Source organism: Scomber japonicus, chromosome 11 (assembly GCF_027409825.1).
Source record: "Scomber japonicus isolate fScoJap1 chromosome 11, fScoJap1.pri, whole genome shotgun sequence".
NCBI classification, from domain to species: domain Eukaryota; kingdom Metazoa; phylum Chordata; class Actinopteri; order Scombriformes; family Scombridae; genus Scomber; species Scomber japonicus.
In genome coordinates this window covers 10,964,046-10,982,204 of record NC_070588.1, presented here as the reverse complement: position 1 = coordinate 10,982,204, position 18,159 = coordinate 10,964,046, and positions in this window count along the sequence as shown.

Genomic DNA, 18,159 nt, shown 5'->3' with positions numbered 1-18,159 from the left:
GGGCATATGGTCTCTTACATAGTTGTAATAGTTACTGAGTAAGGTTTCTACATCATGTTCTCAATGATAATCAAAAGACGACATGACACACGATGTGACAGGATGCCACTTGGCAATGGCAGAACACAGAATGTATCTGTGTATGTAGTCTTTTCTGCACAGACCAACTCTGTTTTCACATGAAAGGTGGAGTGGCCATCTGACAGTTTTGGCTCAGTAAACCCCTTCCACAGTGATGTGCTACTCCCCCAACACAGGCACAAAATGGATGGATCTGTTAATAGTGCTGTCCTCATATTGTAATACCATCTGTTCCATGGCAGGCTGTCGAGGGGTTTGCCATCAATTTTACTGTGCAGATTGAATTTTCATGCTCTCTTTTCCTTCCAACCTTAAACTCTTTGTTGCATCCAGAGGAAAGTAAGACTGAACATAGAAAGAGACTCATTTTTGTATGTTGACTAGTTCAACACCCTCTTTAAGGCCACTTTCACTTGATGATTTAGAGCAGAGATGATTCATGTATGTCAACATGTCTGTACTGTGATTTAGTGTTGGTAATAGTAGCATTATATTATATTATGCCACCAGACTTGTCTCTGACCTTGGCTATAGTTTTGAATTTTCTGCAAATGGATTCAGACTATCACAGTGTAATTCATTGACTTGCATTGATTTGGAAAAACCTTCGGAGAACACTAATGTAATATCTCACAGGGCTGTTTATATATTGGGTGTGAGTGTGTATGTGTGTGTATTCTATTATGAGCCGCTAAATGCTTATTATTGTGTCTGAAAGGACAAGAGGTAAAATTTTCTGCTGTTTTGTATTGAATTGAAAACAGCCAGATAATAGATTCTCTCCACACATTCCTATAAACATAATTTATCACCAGGAAGGCAAGAGAAATTAGGTTTCTGTGTATTGTGCGATAAACAATACCACTGGTATTACATGAATACCACGTTTATCAATAGGTCGTCTGACCTTATCCTGGGTAGAAATACTGGGAGGTTTGTGTGCCTACGAAGGTGTCAAACAAACTTATTGCTTTTACTTCATTTTAAACATTCTCCAGCCTCACATTTGCTTCCCTTAGAGCTGCTGTATCTCTAAAAAGTGTCTCTGCATGAGTGGTCTCACTCAAGTTGGGACGACTGACGGCTAAGCTGTAGTCAAAGCCAACAGTGGAACAGACGGATGTTATATACGACAGACAGGGTGCAGATGACAGGCAGGTTCATTTCACCAAAATTGCCCTGGGGAAATCGGCCAAAGACTTGCTGGATATAGCTTTTAATGTCTTGATATGAGAACCAGATAGGACACATTTGAAGCCCTCAGCAAAGCACTGATGATAATCTGACTTGCCAAGTTGTCAAAGCAACACGCTTAGGGTTGACATGTACTTCTGTCCGTCTTTTAATTTTTCTCTCCATACAGGCATATTTCATTTCTGCGATAACCATCAGTTACCTTCTCTTTAATAGCTTTCACCTAATTGTCATAACACAATGAAGCCACAAGTCAACAAAAGTTTAATTAAATGGCAGGATTTGGGTTTTTTTCTTCTCTGCTTTCTGTCTATATTGGAGCAGTTGGGGACTGAATGAGGCAAGTCTCTGTCTGTGAGCATTAATCGTACATTCTCATAGAGTCTCTGTTGACCTGGGGAGGAATATTGCGACTGGGAGCAATGAACTGTGTCATTTTAATGCCCAAATTCAGCTTGAGCTCAGACCACCCACCAACCAAATCAATTGCTTTTTTACGGCTGGGCCTTTGTTGATAAGTAATGTCAGACAGGAGAAGCGATAAGCTTTAATCAGGAGCATATTCACTTCATCTGCAATATATGAAGACAATACAACCAGAATTGCTCTACTGGCTAAATAGGCCATTTACTCCTTCTGAACACATATAAAAAATGTGCTTTGCTGTCATACTCTTTGTTGGAAGTGGTGTTGCAGCGGATGTTAGTGAAAATTGTCCTCAAAACAAGCACAAGAGTAAGTTGTCAGGTCATCATTGCAACTCAGAACATGGCAAGCTTTTCAAGGTACTTTTTCTCCCTCATGTTGAAGCCATTGTACTGTACCAGATTCACAGTCCAGAACCACAGCTTTATTTATGTTTGATCACTGGATGACTGTAGCACTGCTATGCCCTGTTTCATACGTAGAAATTACAAAGCAACATTTTACAGTTGTAATGCCTTCAGGCTTAATGATACTGTGAATGAACCCTTTGATGCACATTACTGTGGCAACCAGTTTTCTAATAAAACTCACCTACTCAGATCCTCCAAAGCTGACTTCCAGCTGTGCAACTACAAGTGAGTTCAGATACAAATAGACTCCAAACTGAAAACTTAAGATGAGTGAGGTACATTTTAATCAGATGCCTTGTTTTAACCTTAATCCGACTGATCCACAGACCCATATACAAACTTTTTGTCACATCTCCTACTTGCTTTAATCTATCGTACAATATGTTCTGTTTATGTTAGGACTGGGCAATATATCAATATTATACCAATAATGTGATATGAGACTAGATATTGTCTTGATGTGGCAAGTTTAGCCTTTTCCTGGTTTTAAGGGCTGCATGACAGTAAAGTGATATCATTTTGCTGCTTTTGAGCTCATGTTTACCATTGGTCTTAATTTGAATTATCACACGCTATTGGGATGGGCACTCTGTCAGTCATTTTGGAGGCTTTGTGGAAAGTTTGTACATGGGATAAAAGCTGCAATTTGTATTAAAGAAAAATATATACTGATCAGCCAGAAGATTAAAACTACATGCCTGATATTGTGTTGTTCCCCTTCTTGCCACCAAAACAGCTAGAGTTTGCATACTGATGAGCCCTGGATGCTCATGAGTCTCGTAGTTTTGCTGATCAGTATATATTTTCATTTTACAGAATATACAAAAATGACAATTACATAACTAATAATGTTTTGAGAAGAAATATTTAGTTTAGATAACATTTTGCTAGTATGATAGTTGTTTATTCTTCTCCAGTCTATAGTCCTTGTATGTTAAATATGTTGGCTGGATGAGGGTTAATTGCACCAATAATGACTTCAAGATTATTGTTACATATATGCATCTCACATATGAAGACATATAAAAGACCAATACATATTTGGGGTAGACAAAAAAGTTCACACTGTGGTCAGTTGAGAATTAGTTATGATTGCAGCAACAAACACATTGTGAAAATATGAAATGAGAGCAAAGGAGGAACTAGACATAATAATTAATAAGTTCCTGGCCATTTTCAGTTAATTCACATAAATGATTCTCGAATAGTCACAAAAAAGCAGCAACCATATGAATCAGCCTCTTAGAGTGTAAAAATGCTGCACAATAATTCCCAGTCGATGTGGGTGATTGCAGGGATTATGCTAGCTGAACAAGTGATAAGGCTGCTGAGAGTTAGTTAATAAATAACTTAATAGGATGGAAGATGATTTGCCCAATAAAACTGATGGTGTCCAATTTTTTCTGTTTGTTGAAGAGGGATTTTGGGAAGAGAGATACCTCTTGAGACATACGCTGGTAATGTTTTGGAAATTTTGAATAACTTAGACATACAGTACACTTGAGAATGTCCATCTATATCTAATCTGTCCATCTATATCTAATCTTAGGCTGCTTTCCATGTCCACTGGAAAGCTACACTTCAAGGAGAAACAGATGCCGGGATAGTGGCAGCTTCCTGGCATCATTTAACAGTGAGTGATCACAGAGGCTATAACATCTGTCCACACATAGCCCACTTGTTTTTACTTTCTTATGATGATGCTAAAATTCAAGAAGAAAGTCCAACTATTATGAGCGGCCAACCCAAATGTACCAGGAAGACGTCATGTTCTGTCCTGAGTTATTGGTGGAGCCGCTCAGAGGACAGAGTGTTTCTCCCAGCTTAATTGAGTTTGATGCACAGTGTCGGGAGTTTTCCCCAGCTGGGGCTGAGAAGCTTCATCAGTGGTATCAGTATATGTAATAAATCAGGACACAGCGAGTAAAAAAGGGAACTATACCTACAGAATCTACCTACAGAAGATTGGCATTCCTCATTGAGCTTAGAGGCCAATTTGTTGAATATTCTGGAAACATTAAGCGCTGTAAATGCATGCAGTTGGATGTGGCCTACACAGATGGTTTATTAGGGTTGGGAGCCATGATAATTGGTTTCCTACATTTTCGTTTTGTTCTCTCTCTCAAAGCAGTTTAAGATTAAACATGTCAGTTTTGATGTTTTTGGTATGCTGCTTTTGATGTAATACTGTTACTTGCAAGTAACAGAATACATAAGATTTGGGTAATTTAAATGTTACCATGCCAAATGTATACTCACAGTACACATTTTTCTTGCTTTTAATATTGCATAATGTTCATTACAATATACTTGTCTTGTCAGATCACTTACTCATCTCATGAAGATCTATAATAGATTGATATTGAAAGTGGTTCCAGGACTTTGAGATTTGTGGAACAAATGATAGATGTTTTTCAACAGTGAATGTAGATCAATTATCAATGGCATATTTTTGTATCAGAGGATATCAGATGATCAGAGGATTGTGTATCATCCCATAATCAAGCAGAAGATGAGTGACACCAAAATTCTGACAACTGAAAACTGATGCATTTTCCGCTGATTTAGTACTTGCAAATGAGTGGTTTCTCTTACAGGTCAAAATCAAAATCAGAAGCTTTACATTTTAAAAGTTTGAGACAGTGAGAAACTTGAGTTATTCTGGCATATTAAGAGGCTTACCTCTAAAATAGCCATTAGTGCTATTAGAAATTACCAAGAAGAGCTGACTACAGACCAATTTTAAATAAATCATATACATGTTTTAATTACTGCAAGTCCTTCAGCTCCATTATACTAAGAATAAAGCAGACCAGGTTTTAGTGATGGATTGATACTCTGTAATGTAAAAAGTTCAAGTTACATTTATAAAACATTTCAACAAAATCTTAACAAGGCCACTGTTAAATATGTATGGTTAACTCAATTCAGCAAAGATACTTCATTACCAAATGCTTGTTTAAAAACAAGATACTTGTCTAACAAAGTATAGAGCCTATGGGACTGTGCTTTTAATATACATTATATGCAGATGATATTATTTTTTTATTAGGAACTCAATGTTAACCTCCAATTTGACACAAAACTTGGAACCCAAAAAACTGTAAGAGAAAAAAATAAGAAAAATCCATTATGCAAGGAATACTAAGTCTATTGCTGTAAGGTATGGATATGTGTATTTTATAAACCAATTATAAGTTTTCTTTTTAATAGAGTAAAATAAACTGAAGTTATTAAATATTAAGCAATATATTACATTTATTAGCCTCTATCGCAAACCTATAAATAATCATTCTCAATGATCCTCCCCTTCATGCACAGAAATAGACAGAATATCAGGAATACATTACAACACAGTTAAATGACAATCTTGTCACAAGATTTGTTATAGATGTAAATCAGCACCTCCCAGACATAGTCTCAAACCAATCGAAGTTAGGGGAAAATCCAGTAAAATTCATACTTATTGTCCCATTTCATGTCTAGAAAATCATATTTGAGTTGGTTCACTGTCAGAATAATAAGCTAACAAAGACCTACATGACTCTTAGTTATGTTTAAACATTAGCTTTGTCTGTAGTCAGCTTACCCCACAACTACACTATGTACATGTCATACTGCACAGTGTATTAGATGTATCTCATGCTGAAGTGGGAGCTTTAATTGCCAGTAGTGGTAACATCCTGTAGAGGCCAGACATCCCTGAAATAAATCAAGCCGCAGGGTCTTGGTTTCATTAAGCAGATTTTTATTGGCTCTGAGATGCAGTGCCGTTTCATTAGTCACCAGACCCTGACCCATGGCAAAAAATAGACAGACTGTCAATTAAAATCTGATATCAGTCAGATCAGATATGTCTGAGTAGAGTGTAAGCACTGCCTAAATTGAAATTTAAGTAGGTATGAGATCAATTTTTCTAAATCTATACCAATGCCTGATTACTGTATATTAGATAAGCTGATAATAGCTTTAGTAAACTAAAAGTAAACATGAAAATCAATTCATATTACAGTCAAAAGAAAAACTTCACTGAAAACTCTGCTGCAAAAATCAACAGCTATTACAGAGCATTATCAAATAATGAAATCATGTGTATGACATCTTTCTCATCCAAACACACTGTAATCAATAACCTCTTGGGGGTAAACTATTACTCTTCACAATCAGCTGTATACAATACAATAATAACATTTATGCATTTTACTGGCGTTTAAGCTCTAAGGATTTGTCTGCTCACTCCTGAGGAAAATATCTGTGTTTTTGGCTTTCTAAATGTTTATTAAAATGACTTACTTAATTAGGATTACCATCAGATAAAAACATTAAAGATAGTGGACCCTCTGCCACATGCTCAGTGGTGGTAAGCTCTCTCTCATTTACATTTACTTTTATTTATTTGGCAATGAAGTACAATCCTCTTCTTGGCATGTTTGAAAAGTGCTTTTCTGAAGCAAAGTCTTGCCAAGACACTGGGATTAGTTTAAATTCCTGGTGTTTCAAGAATGGCACTTGTGTTCAAATGGTATTCTTGAGAAGTATTGATGATGAAGTGACTTAATGTTAGTGTATTGTGTGTATTACTTAAACCAAGTGCATACCACAAACATCCAGGTGATAGTGATTATCAATTTCCACCAAAGAATCAGGTTTGTATTCTCTACTATGTTGAATGTTCAGGTAAATATGTTGGTGGTGGGTCCACAATTTGAGGCTTGATGAGTTTTGCCCTCATTGGTACGCAGTTGGGGAACTGTTTGAGGTCACCTGCTGCCAGAAGGACTCCATAAATGAGCACATAGACAGGAAATGGGTTTGCTAGGGGATTCTTGAATATGCTCAGTATCTTGAGGTTTCCAGCTACATGAACCCTTATTAGTCAGCAAACCTGCCACATCAGCCCTCAGGCTGATCATTTATCAGTTACACTGGGAAAAGAAAGGCTGGATATGTGATGTGGCAGTTGAATAGGTTTGTATGTAAGTATGTGCGGTACGTATGTATGTTTGTAGGTAGATATGTGTCTCCATTACTGAAGAAATTATACCTAGCAGAAGCTGGACTTTAGCTGTTAATCAAACATTGTATGGTTGTGTTGTTGATTTGTTTTAGGTAGAGTCTTTGTCTAAAAACTCTACAAGCTAATACCAATGATATGTCACAGCGTGGGAGGGCTCAGCTTTAGAGGGATCAGGGGATCAAGTTGATGTGTTTGGTCATGACTGATACTGTAACACCTACCTCTTAACACACCAAATAATAATTTATGATAATTGATTCCTCCTAATCCCACCCCGTTTTCCAAGTGGGCAGCTGCTTTGCTGCATATAAAAATACCAACTAAATGTGCTCCTGTGCCATTTCTGCAGTACACATTTGACTGCGGTTTGAGTTATGTCCTTGAGTCACAACAATATTTCCCTCAATGCTGAACTATTCACTTGAATCTAAGCGAGAAGAAATCTGATCCCAAAACACATGCACCTGAAAAACATTGCAGCAAAATTTACTTTACTTACTTCCCATTAGCGTGTGGCACTAGAGGGCATGGGTGCATAAAACATGAATTATCTTGATCTCCTCAGTTTTTGTTAGACCCCTACCTCCCACTCATCCCTTTGGTGCGCTGCTTCAGTAATTTTTGACAGCACTTGAGTGTTCATAGAGCAAGCTCAGTAACACATGACTGCTTTAACTGCCCTCCTTAAGACATTAGAGTGAGCCAGGGGTATAGAAGTGGGAGCAATGGGTTGTGGGAAGGCAAAAGAATGGGTCATCTATTTTAGAAAAACAGCACCTGTGAATCTTTGTTGTGAAAAGCAGGTTTTTGCTTAAAGCAAAAACAACTCTCTCTCTCACACACTCACACACTCACACACACACACACACGCACACACACATTTGCCCACGTGTTTTCATGTTTGCAGTGTTTTCACCTTCTCTTAGATTATATGTAGTGGTGCACATTTGGTTTAGAAAAACAACACTTCATTTTGAGGACTGTTGTGGCTACCTACATCTTTCTCTGTGTGTATTTAAATGAGGATTGGGTGTATGGTCACGGAGAAGTAGCTCATCATCACCAATTACCTACTTTGACAGGCTGAAGAATTGATTTCGCTCCCTGAAGAACATTACATCTCTCATTCCTTCTTAAAATGCAGCCATTGTAAATATATTCTAATGCAGTGTGTGACAGTTGGACCTATATATCCTCAGTGTCACTGTAGTTTTGCAACAAATCACATCTGACTGCAAAGTGAGTGTGAGTTCAGTAAGATAAAGAAATAATGAGAGTTTCCAGCTGATAGTGTGAATTGTATTAAAGGGATGGTCTCTACAGGATCCCTATTAGTCCCATGATCTTCAGCAATTTAGTGAGAATATGTCTTTGCTAGATCAAGATGAAAAAGGAATAGAGATTCCAGACCATTAAGCAAAAATCTCTAGAGCTGCTTAGTTGTCAGTAAATGTGACCATGAGCACGCTGACAATGGGCCAGTAGGAATACAGGTCATTTTCATCAAAGAGCTAAACTAAAGTAGAGCTTATTCAGGTGTAGCAATATTGTCAAAATTAATATTCTCCAAGGTGATAAAACCGGTCTCTCTTTCACTGGCAATAAACCAACCCCTGAAAACCTCTCTTAGTTGCATCACAAATTTGATTCTCCGGTTTGCTGGAATCCAATTGTGGTGGGATGTTGTTTTTGTACACACATGCTAATTGGATTGTTGCTCTAATGGCCCATTAATGAAACACATGTAAGGTTTGGATGGCCTGTACCTGATATATATACACACGCTAAGTAATTTACATGTTTTTCATATCATTTGTAAGAAGCATTTGGCATGAAAAAAAAAAACCCCAAAGCAAATATAAGCCTACAGAATTAAAGCTGATCTCAATTTTACAATTAATACTACAAGCTTGAGAATAAACACAAAGACTTAAAATTGTGGCAAAGCTGATGTAGAAATAGACCAGAAATCATGGAATTATAAGATATTGTTTAATTAGCAGCTAATTCCTTATTTGTTCCCAATAGCTGTTCAGGATTTTGTGTGCCAATGCTTTATTTTGTGTACCCATTTTACTAGGCGCTTAACCACATGTTTCATATTTCCTCCTCACTATGACAACCAGCATTTTGCTCCATCTTGAACTGTAGGTCTATTCTCAAAAGTATGAACAATCTGGCTCATGTATTGCAGGTACAGTTCTCAGACATATTTTGAAATAGTATTGTTATTTCAATTATTACAACATCGGTTTTTTTGTTGTCTGACCATCATTTCAGTCATCAATAATGACATGGTTCTCACCAATTGCTGAGATCTGAACACCTGCCTGACATTTTAATATCAGACTATCAGGTAAGTTGTGTACAAAACTGTGGTTAGCTGAACTTTTGTGAAAGAAAAAACAACTGTACGTGATCCTCCAATCTGTACATATCTATTACAGTTTACAGAAAGACTTCCTAGTTCAACTTTGACTTACTATGTCTGCTGTAGTTGTCCACTCACACAGTTTTCTAGCGCAACAAGCAAATACTTCACTTGCTTCTACATTTAGTTTTACTTCCAGATAAAATGATTTACTTCTGATTGTTTTGTGGTACGTGATCTGTTGTTTAATGAACTGAAAATATTTTCTCATATAAAGCTGAAATAGCATTTCACATCGTAAAGCTAATGGTAAGCTTGAATTCACACGTTTTCAGTACAGCTCTTCCGACCAAACTAGTCACTCCATTTTCAATAGAGGTGTACATTAAGGTCTTAGGGCTTAAACTTCAGTTCTGTTCTGCCTTGTGCTCTTCATGATCACTTGTTCTGACTTTTAATACAGCTGAAAATATGTGCTGTTACTGACATATTCTTCCTGTTTATCTTGTCAGACCACTAAATGAGTGTGAAATAGTGATTTGTAGCTTACAAGTGTTACCTGATAACAAAGGGAAACTGTAACTCCTATATTGCAGACTAAAGATCAATATTCCACATGTCCACAAAGGCATCAGACAACATACAGTGTGTAAATACACACCAAATTGTGTTCAGTCATTCTGTATTTAATCATATTCATTGTCTCTTTTTAAATTTGTCAGACCAATTCACCTCTATCAAATATAAAGACATGTTTCTCAAACCTGTATTTACTATAAATACTGTTTTTTACATGTTATGGCCTATTCTTTGTCCCATTCAAATATTCCCTTTTTTTTCAAATACGATTTTTATTGGTGAAAAGCATAGGCAGACAGTAATCACAATGCCAGGTTCAAAAGTCACCATTTTTCATAATATTTTTTCTACATCCACCCTCCCTCCTTTCTCACTCACTTCTTGTACAACAATAAAACACAATATAGAAAGAAAGAAAATCAATACAACAATACCTACAATGGGGTGAGCAAATAAATGGTTTAGGAACAAGAAAGTGCAAAAGAAAACAAGATAAAAACATAATAATAAAAAAAGTAAACAAAAAAAAAACAAACAAAAAAAAGAAACTATTTCAACTTGATTACATTCAACCGTGGGGTTAAGTGGTACATTGATCGGGGGCTCGCTACAAGCTGATGATATTGGGTAGGAACGTGGAAATTTAATCGGAAGTAAGAACAGACAAACAATTAAAAAGGGATTCCCACTTTTTATTTAGAAAGTTCTTGCTAGACATATGGGTATAAATTTGATCTTTTCTAGATGCAAAAAGAACATCATATCTTTCAGTCAAGCAGACGGTTGGCGGTGTAGGCAATTTCCAGGCCAGGAGTATTTTTTGCCTTGTTAAGAGTGTTGCAACAGCAATCATGTCAGCCTCGTTGATTTCTGCTTGCACCCTGAAGATGGATAGTAGTGGGCAAAACTGTTAACAATGTCAAGAATACATCGAAAATTGAAGACCCAGTTTTGGGTTACTCACACACACACACACACACACACACACACATACAGAAATCAGACTTGAATAGAAATAGAAGAAGACATTGTAAAAGCATACAACATTGATTTTTTTAGGCAAAATATTGATTGGAAAATATTCACAACGTAAATTTCACGTCTTTGAAAATGTAGTTTGTAACCTGAGAATGATCCAAAATCTTGTAGGATAGCTTAAATTGGGATGATGGAAGACATAAGGATTGTTATGTACAGCAAAAATTCATCTGCATAAAGGGATATCATATGCTCAGCATAGTGTGCAATATGTTGAAATTGGGGTGAAGCCTTGAGCACTACTGCGAGTGGTTCAATTGCAATGCTGAAGAGTAGCAGGGATAATAGGTAACACTGGCATGTCCCCCTTGATAGTAGGAAATATGTGGTGTATATAGAGTTGGTAGTGACACAGGCCAGAGGGAGGAGTATAGCAGCCTAATCCATTAAATAAGTGTTTCACCATGTCCAAATTTATGTACAACTTAGGCCTATCACAATAATGATGTCAACTTATACAGTAACATAATTATCAACATCATCATGTCTATTATATCGACTTATCGTATGATACACGGACATGATCTGGAGCTTTTTTTTTTACTTTGATATTGCCACACTTTGCATTAGCAGCTAAGAGCTAAGCAGCTATTCATGTCACATTGGCTAAACAAGTAATTACTGCCATTCCCCACTGCGCACTGTACCAGCTCATAATGGCATTCTGTATTTCTATTGAAGCATAGCACCCGGTCTCCAATCCCGCCCCCCCCCCCTTGCATTATTATGCTATTATAATATCATTATAGGTATAAAATGGTGTCCAAATGACAATAATACCATTTATTACGATTATTTCTGAGACACTGTACCTGGTTGAAGGCCATCTCTGCACCTAATGAGACAATGATCTCTGGAGGGAGAGAAGAGCTAGAAATATGGATAACATATAAGGGTCTTCGGATATTTCTAAAATAAATGACGATCTCTGATGAAGCAAGTCTGATCCCCAGAAATAATCTGTTTGTCTTCAAGATGTCTGCATTTAATGTTAATTTTAGCAATCATTTTATTTTCTATATTACGCAATCAGATTGGACGATATGAGCTGCTGCATTCTGTGGGGTCCTTGCCCTGTTTAAGTCAGAGTGAGGTGTTTGTTTGAGTGAGTGTTTCGGGCAGCGAACCGACTCATTAAACATATCCAATAAAATTGGTGCAAGCTTATTACAGAACGCCTTATAAAACTTTGTCTTGTAACCATCTGGGCCCAGTGCCTTGCCACTTTGCATAGATTTAATAACCTCTATAATCTCATTCTTTTTCAAAGGCCTGTCCAGTTATCTAGCTAACCCTGGGTCAGTGGTGAGGAACTCTAAATCGTTAAGAAAACTGTCCATACAATGTCTGTCATAGGGGGGTTTGGATTTATAGAGGGAGGTGTAATGTGAGGTAACAACAAAGTGGCTGTTTGGTACTTTGGCACAGCTGATGTGCCTTTAGTCAACTATTATTATATCCATATTCATAAGACAAACCACAGGAGTTTAAAAGCAAGTGTTCTGCTGTTTTGGTGAATAATAAGTTAAATACTCTAATGTCCTTTTATACAGCTCTGCAGTCTGTGGCATATTGTGTATCAAGAGAACAGAGTCGGTAAGAGCTTGCAACCATTGTTTTTTCCCTATTGTGAAATCTACATATAAGACTTTTGCCAAGCAGAACAGCTTTGGCATCTACCAGAATTATGAATTATGAATGACATATTTTGTCAGATTTATTAAGTATGAAGGTATCACTATATTTATAAGGATTTTATCACTGGTATCTTTGTTGAAACATAGTAAGGAATCAAGTTCACGAAAAGGGCATTCTTTTATATTTATGTTAAAGAAATATATGATCTGAGATCGATCGCCAAATAGTCAACTGATTGGAGTCCATGAGAGCTCTGTCAATACAAAATTGGTCCATCTGGGAGAAAGAGTGATGGGTGTGTGAAAATAGACCATGATTTAGAAAGTGCACAAACATTCCTAAAGCCATTGTGAAACACTAAATGCAGCTCTCACGGCATTCAGTGTTTGTCCATCTTATTGTCTATGGACCTCATGTTCTCCATGATGATCGCTGGAATGGATAGTTCATGTTTCCTCTTCTTCGCAGTCTGCATAGTTCCAGCTCTGCAACCCTGGCGTCACCTCTGCCACTCCTCTGGGATTTCAGTCCTCTCTCCAGCCAGTAGCACTGTTTTACTCAACATGATCAGCTGGCCATGGGAATAAACAATGTCCTCACTCCTCTCAACATGCCCCCTCAATTACAAAAAGTGCAGAAAGTAACAGTGTAACCACGAGAAAAAATGCAAAATAAAAAGTAGCCATTGCTGCTCAGTCACTGTTTTGTGTCACGATTTTCTTCTGTGACTTTATTTTCTATGTGACATTGAAATTCTAAAATGTGTACTTTAGAGAGACGGTTTCTCTATTTTCTGTGTGCTGGACCTAAATCACTACATATTTACTGTGAACCAATTTTTCAATTTAAAGTTTTTTTTTTGTATGTGACAATATCAACAACATGGTGAGTACAAGATCCATGTGTTTGAAAATAATATCCGTGATTTCCCATCTGATATGCAGCTTGTAGTATGACCATCATAGCTCACCTGCTCTGTCCTGATACTGATGAAGGTGAAGAAGAACATGCCTTTTAATAAATGTGACACATTTCATTTTTGATGAAAATATCAAGCATTACCTGTTGGTCTTTGTTAAAAATCCAGACTGACTCTGCTGGCTAGTGACTTGTCCAAGAGCTCATATAGAAGATTTATAATCTGTGGTGTGGTTTAGGATCGAAGCAATGGTGGCGCTTCTGCCAAGAGGCAATAATATTTGTCAGGCTTGTTGATTGATTTCTCATTTTAATGCACCAGTTTCATTCCTTAATCTCAAGGTAACATTTTGCTGTGGAGTGAAACTGTGGACGAGAGCCAGGGCTGACATATTTGCACTTCATCTTGGGGCAAATCACCATTTGTGTCATTACATTACTGTACGTAATGGTTTTACTGACAAGCTGCACTAAATCGTGCCAGCAGAGATATGCAAGATGTGTTTTTGCACAGTAATGGTATTTCAGTAAAATTAACTGGAACTTTGATGTCTCAAATCCGACCAATATTACTGTAACTCAAAGTGGAGCTTTAAGACGAATCCGTACGAACAAAGCTCTTGTAATGTCAAATACTAAATTGGCTTCTATTTAGTCAAGACAGTGGGGGTGTATTCACTATTTCTAATTTATTGCTACTCACACCTGTCACTGGATCTCAGGGCTACAGTTATGGAAAAAGGCATGTTAGATGGCTTAAAAGCTAATTACACTCAGGATTTGTTACTTGAGTCATCTTGTGGCTGCAGACGCCTCTTGCTTTATTACACTGAGAATGACATCCATATTGTGGGAGAAGGTTTTAAAAGAGTTTCTTTTGAGTGTGCTGCCTTAAATCAGCCAGTCTGCAAAGGAACCCTATACTTTTCCCATCACTCTGATGCACCAGTATGATTATTCAGTTTAATGTAACTTCATTTCAGACACATAGATCCTTATCAGGGTAAGAATGATAAAACACAACAACGCAGAGATACAATCCTTGCAGATCACAAGTCCACTGTAATTAAAACGCATACAGAAATGTGTTCTCATGTTTCCAAAAACAAAAGGAATACCTTGTGTCACTTTATGTAGGTTTAGTTAAGGCCATCATGAGTATGTGTTTTAATTCAATTAATCAACACATACATTTGTACATCAAATTCCTCTTAGTCAAATGGAAATATTACTAGAGACACTACTTGCCTCATCAAAGCTTCCACATTTCACTACAGTCATTAGCATTTTTTGCCTAGTCCATACATTAGCTGAACATTCAGAGGTAGCACACGTCCATAATGTAATCGACTGTCCCAATACCTGAGTTGAATATCTGATTAGTTTACACAATTCAAAAAATTAAAAAAACTACTTCAATCACAATATTTTTCATATCAAAGGGTGAAACATTTATCACTTGAAAATAGTGGTAGAAAATATACTATACTTTTAATGTTAACTAAATGTTGTTACTACTACTTAGGGTTAGGTATATGACCAAAATCTCATATCCTGATATAGGTAATTTCATATCAAGATAACACTATTTATCCTGATATAGCACATTTTTATTGAATAAATAGTTGGTCAGCAAGTCTACGTTCAGTGTTTGAAACTGTATTGAAGGTGAACTTCGTGGCCAATAATAAATGGGTTGCAAGATGGTTATATCCTTCTTAATAAACACAAAATCAAACTTTGCCTGAAGACACGCCGAATACTCAAGCAAAGTATTACTTCTATTACTTCTGACTGGGTTCTAGTAAATGTACTTATCTGAAGTAACACCAGAGTGAGGAGGAAAGGGGGGCGATAAGTGTGTGTGTGTCTGTGTGTAAGCATGCATGGAGTAAGAGGGGAAATAAAGAGACTTTTACATAGATAGAAACCTAGTGATAGGATTGTCCCAACTCATCAAATTCAGCTGATGAGGTCAAATTGTGGGTGTCACAGTCCCTCTCTCTCTTTTATTTCCTTCAAAGAAAAGTCTTTTAACAGTGTTTTCTGAGACCTGAGGAAATGACATTACTGCTGTTTTAGTCTGTGTCATGAATCCCACTTTCTGACACAGTTGGGGGTCTCTGGAGGTGGAATGGGCAGGGATTTAGTCAGGGACTTTCAGCTTACCTTTGAGGTACACTTGAACAGTGTAGGAGAACAGTTGCTGTAACCCAGGGCTATAAGGAGGTAGGACAAGTAAATCATCAGCATGCATCAGAGAGACTAAGACTAGATATAAGACTATCCTCCACCATACACCCAGTCTTACACTATTTTAACTCTTTCAGAAAGATCATCTATATACAGACTGAAGAGAACAGACAGCATTCCACCTGGTCAGACCCTTTTTGTCACTTGGAAAGGTGCAGATATACTCTTACCTTGTTTAGCTGGCATGGTTTGATGCCAATGGCGAAAGTGCAAGATCCTAACAAATATTGGGGGGCCCCTTGCTCTTGTAGTTCAATAAAAAAATGACCCTCATTAATTTGGTCAAAAGCAAATTAAACTAAATCAAACCTAAACTGTAATAGAAATGATTCTAACATACTAAGAAGACTTTTGCTCTGATGTTAAGGTGTGGCTGTTCAGGAATGTATTTTGTGTACTTTCTATTATTCCTGGAAACTTGATAAATGAAAAACCTGTACAACATGCTTTTAAATTGTGACTCATCCATACTTACCCGATATGGGTCTTGAGGTTGATTTAACCTCCATATAAACACAAATTATAAACTGTGAGACAAAGGACCTCAAATACTCTAGTGTTTTTCTGGGAGGAGAGTAGCTTGAACTTGTAGATGAGTTCAAGTATCTAGGGGTCACCCTAGATTCCACCCTCACCTTCAAGAGCCACATTAAAAAGATTACGAAAACAATACATTTTAATCTCTACAATTTTAAATCTATTAAGCCATCCCTAACAACAGCCACAGCCAGGGTATTTCTGTACGCTATGATTCTTTCACACATAAAATATGGGTTTACTAACTGGTCACTTACTAGTACTGCTGCACTCAGTCAGATTGAAGCACTTTACAAAAGAGAGATTCAAATTTTTGATTAAAAAAACAATATCATTTCACCATTGTCACATACTTCTGAAACATAGCCTTTCAGCTTTGACAACTTCAGAAAGTTTAAGTATGCCTGCTCAATATACAAAATCCTGAAAGGACTAGAACTGCCCCCACTGTCTGATTATGTCAAACAGAAAGAAAACAGCAACTACACAACCACTACAAGAGGGGACTGTATAATCCCACTCAGGCGCGCACCTCGTGTGGGCAGTCAGTACTCTCAATTGCAGGTAGCCACATCTAGAATAGCCTACCCTCCATGATACAGGACTGCAACCCGTATGCCACATTCAAATTGCATCTAAAGAAGTGGCTTAAAAATGTTTTTCTTTTTTCTTTTCTTTTGTTATTTTTTCTCTCATTTACTTATTCATGCCTTTCTGTTTCTATACCTTTTTTATCGTATACTCTACTATGTAACTGACAGCACTTGGAAATCAGCACTATAGCACATTAACCCCTTAAATGTCCATATATCTACCACTGTCATTCAGTATGATCAATCAAAACCACAATTATACCTATGTACAGGATTCTGCATTGCTGCAATCTCACAATCCATCTACACACACCGAGCAGTCCCTTTTCCCCCACCTGATCACTACTCAACTGCACTTAGAAACAGATTATAAAGCTTAAACAAGCACAACGTACTGGAAGCAACATGAAGTGTGCAATACTATTTTAATGTGTCGATGGATGACTTATACTGTGATGCTATGACTGTTGTGATTATTTATTGTAATTGCCTCGTATATATTATGTTGTAATGTAGTTAATTTTTTTAGGAATTGTGCCGGTAACATCTGGCAGGGGGGACCCACAATGGAAATCAGCCCTTGGCTGCAATTGGGTGCATTAACGTTTTTAGTTCTCTGAAAATGTTTAATGATGTATCTTGTCCCTGTGGAGAAATAAATAAATAATTATTTGAAGTTTGACATTTTCCATAGCCTGACTATAATGCATTGGAAAGTGAAATGCCTGCTTTTTTATTTAGAATTGATTATTATTTTTGGACCATTGTATATAATGTTCTTTGCTGTCTGGAAAATCTGTCTTCCATTGTAGTTGTTATTGTGTCTCTTTGAAACATGGGGGAGTGCTTTGTCCTGGCCTTTTGCTTGGGTCCATAATGGCAGTGTGCGGCTCTGCAGAGAATAAGCTGTAAATGATGAAGAGGTGACTCACACTCAAACTCTTTGTTGACTTTAATACTTATAATTTCATACACAGAGGCTACTCATTCGTCGGCAAAGAGTATAGCCCACGTCATCAGTGTGCCATTCACTGGAGATGTGGAAGGTCAGTACTAGAAATACAATACTCACTTGTATCTCACAACATTTACCACTGAAATTAC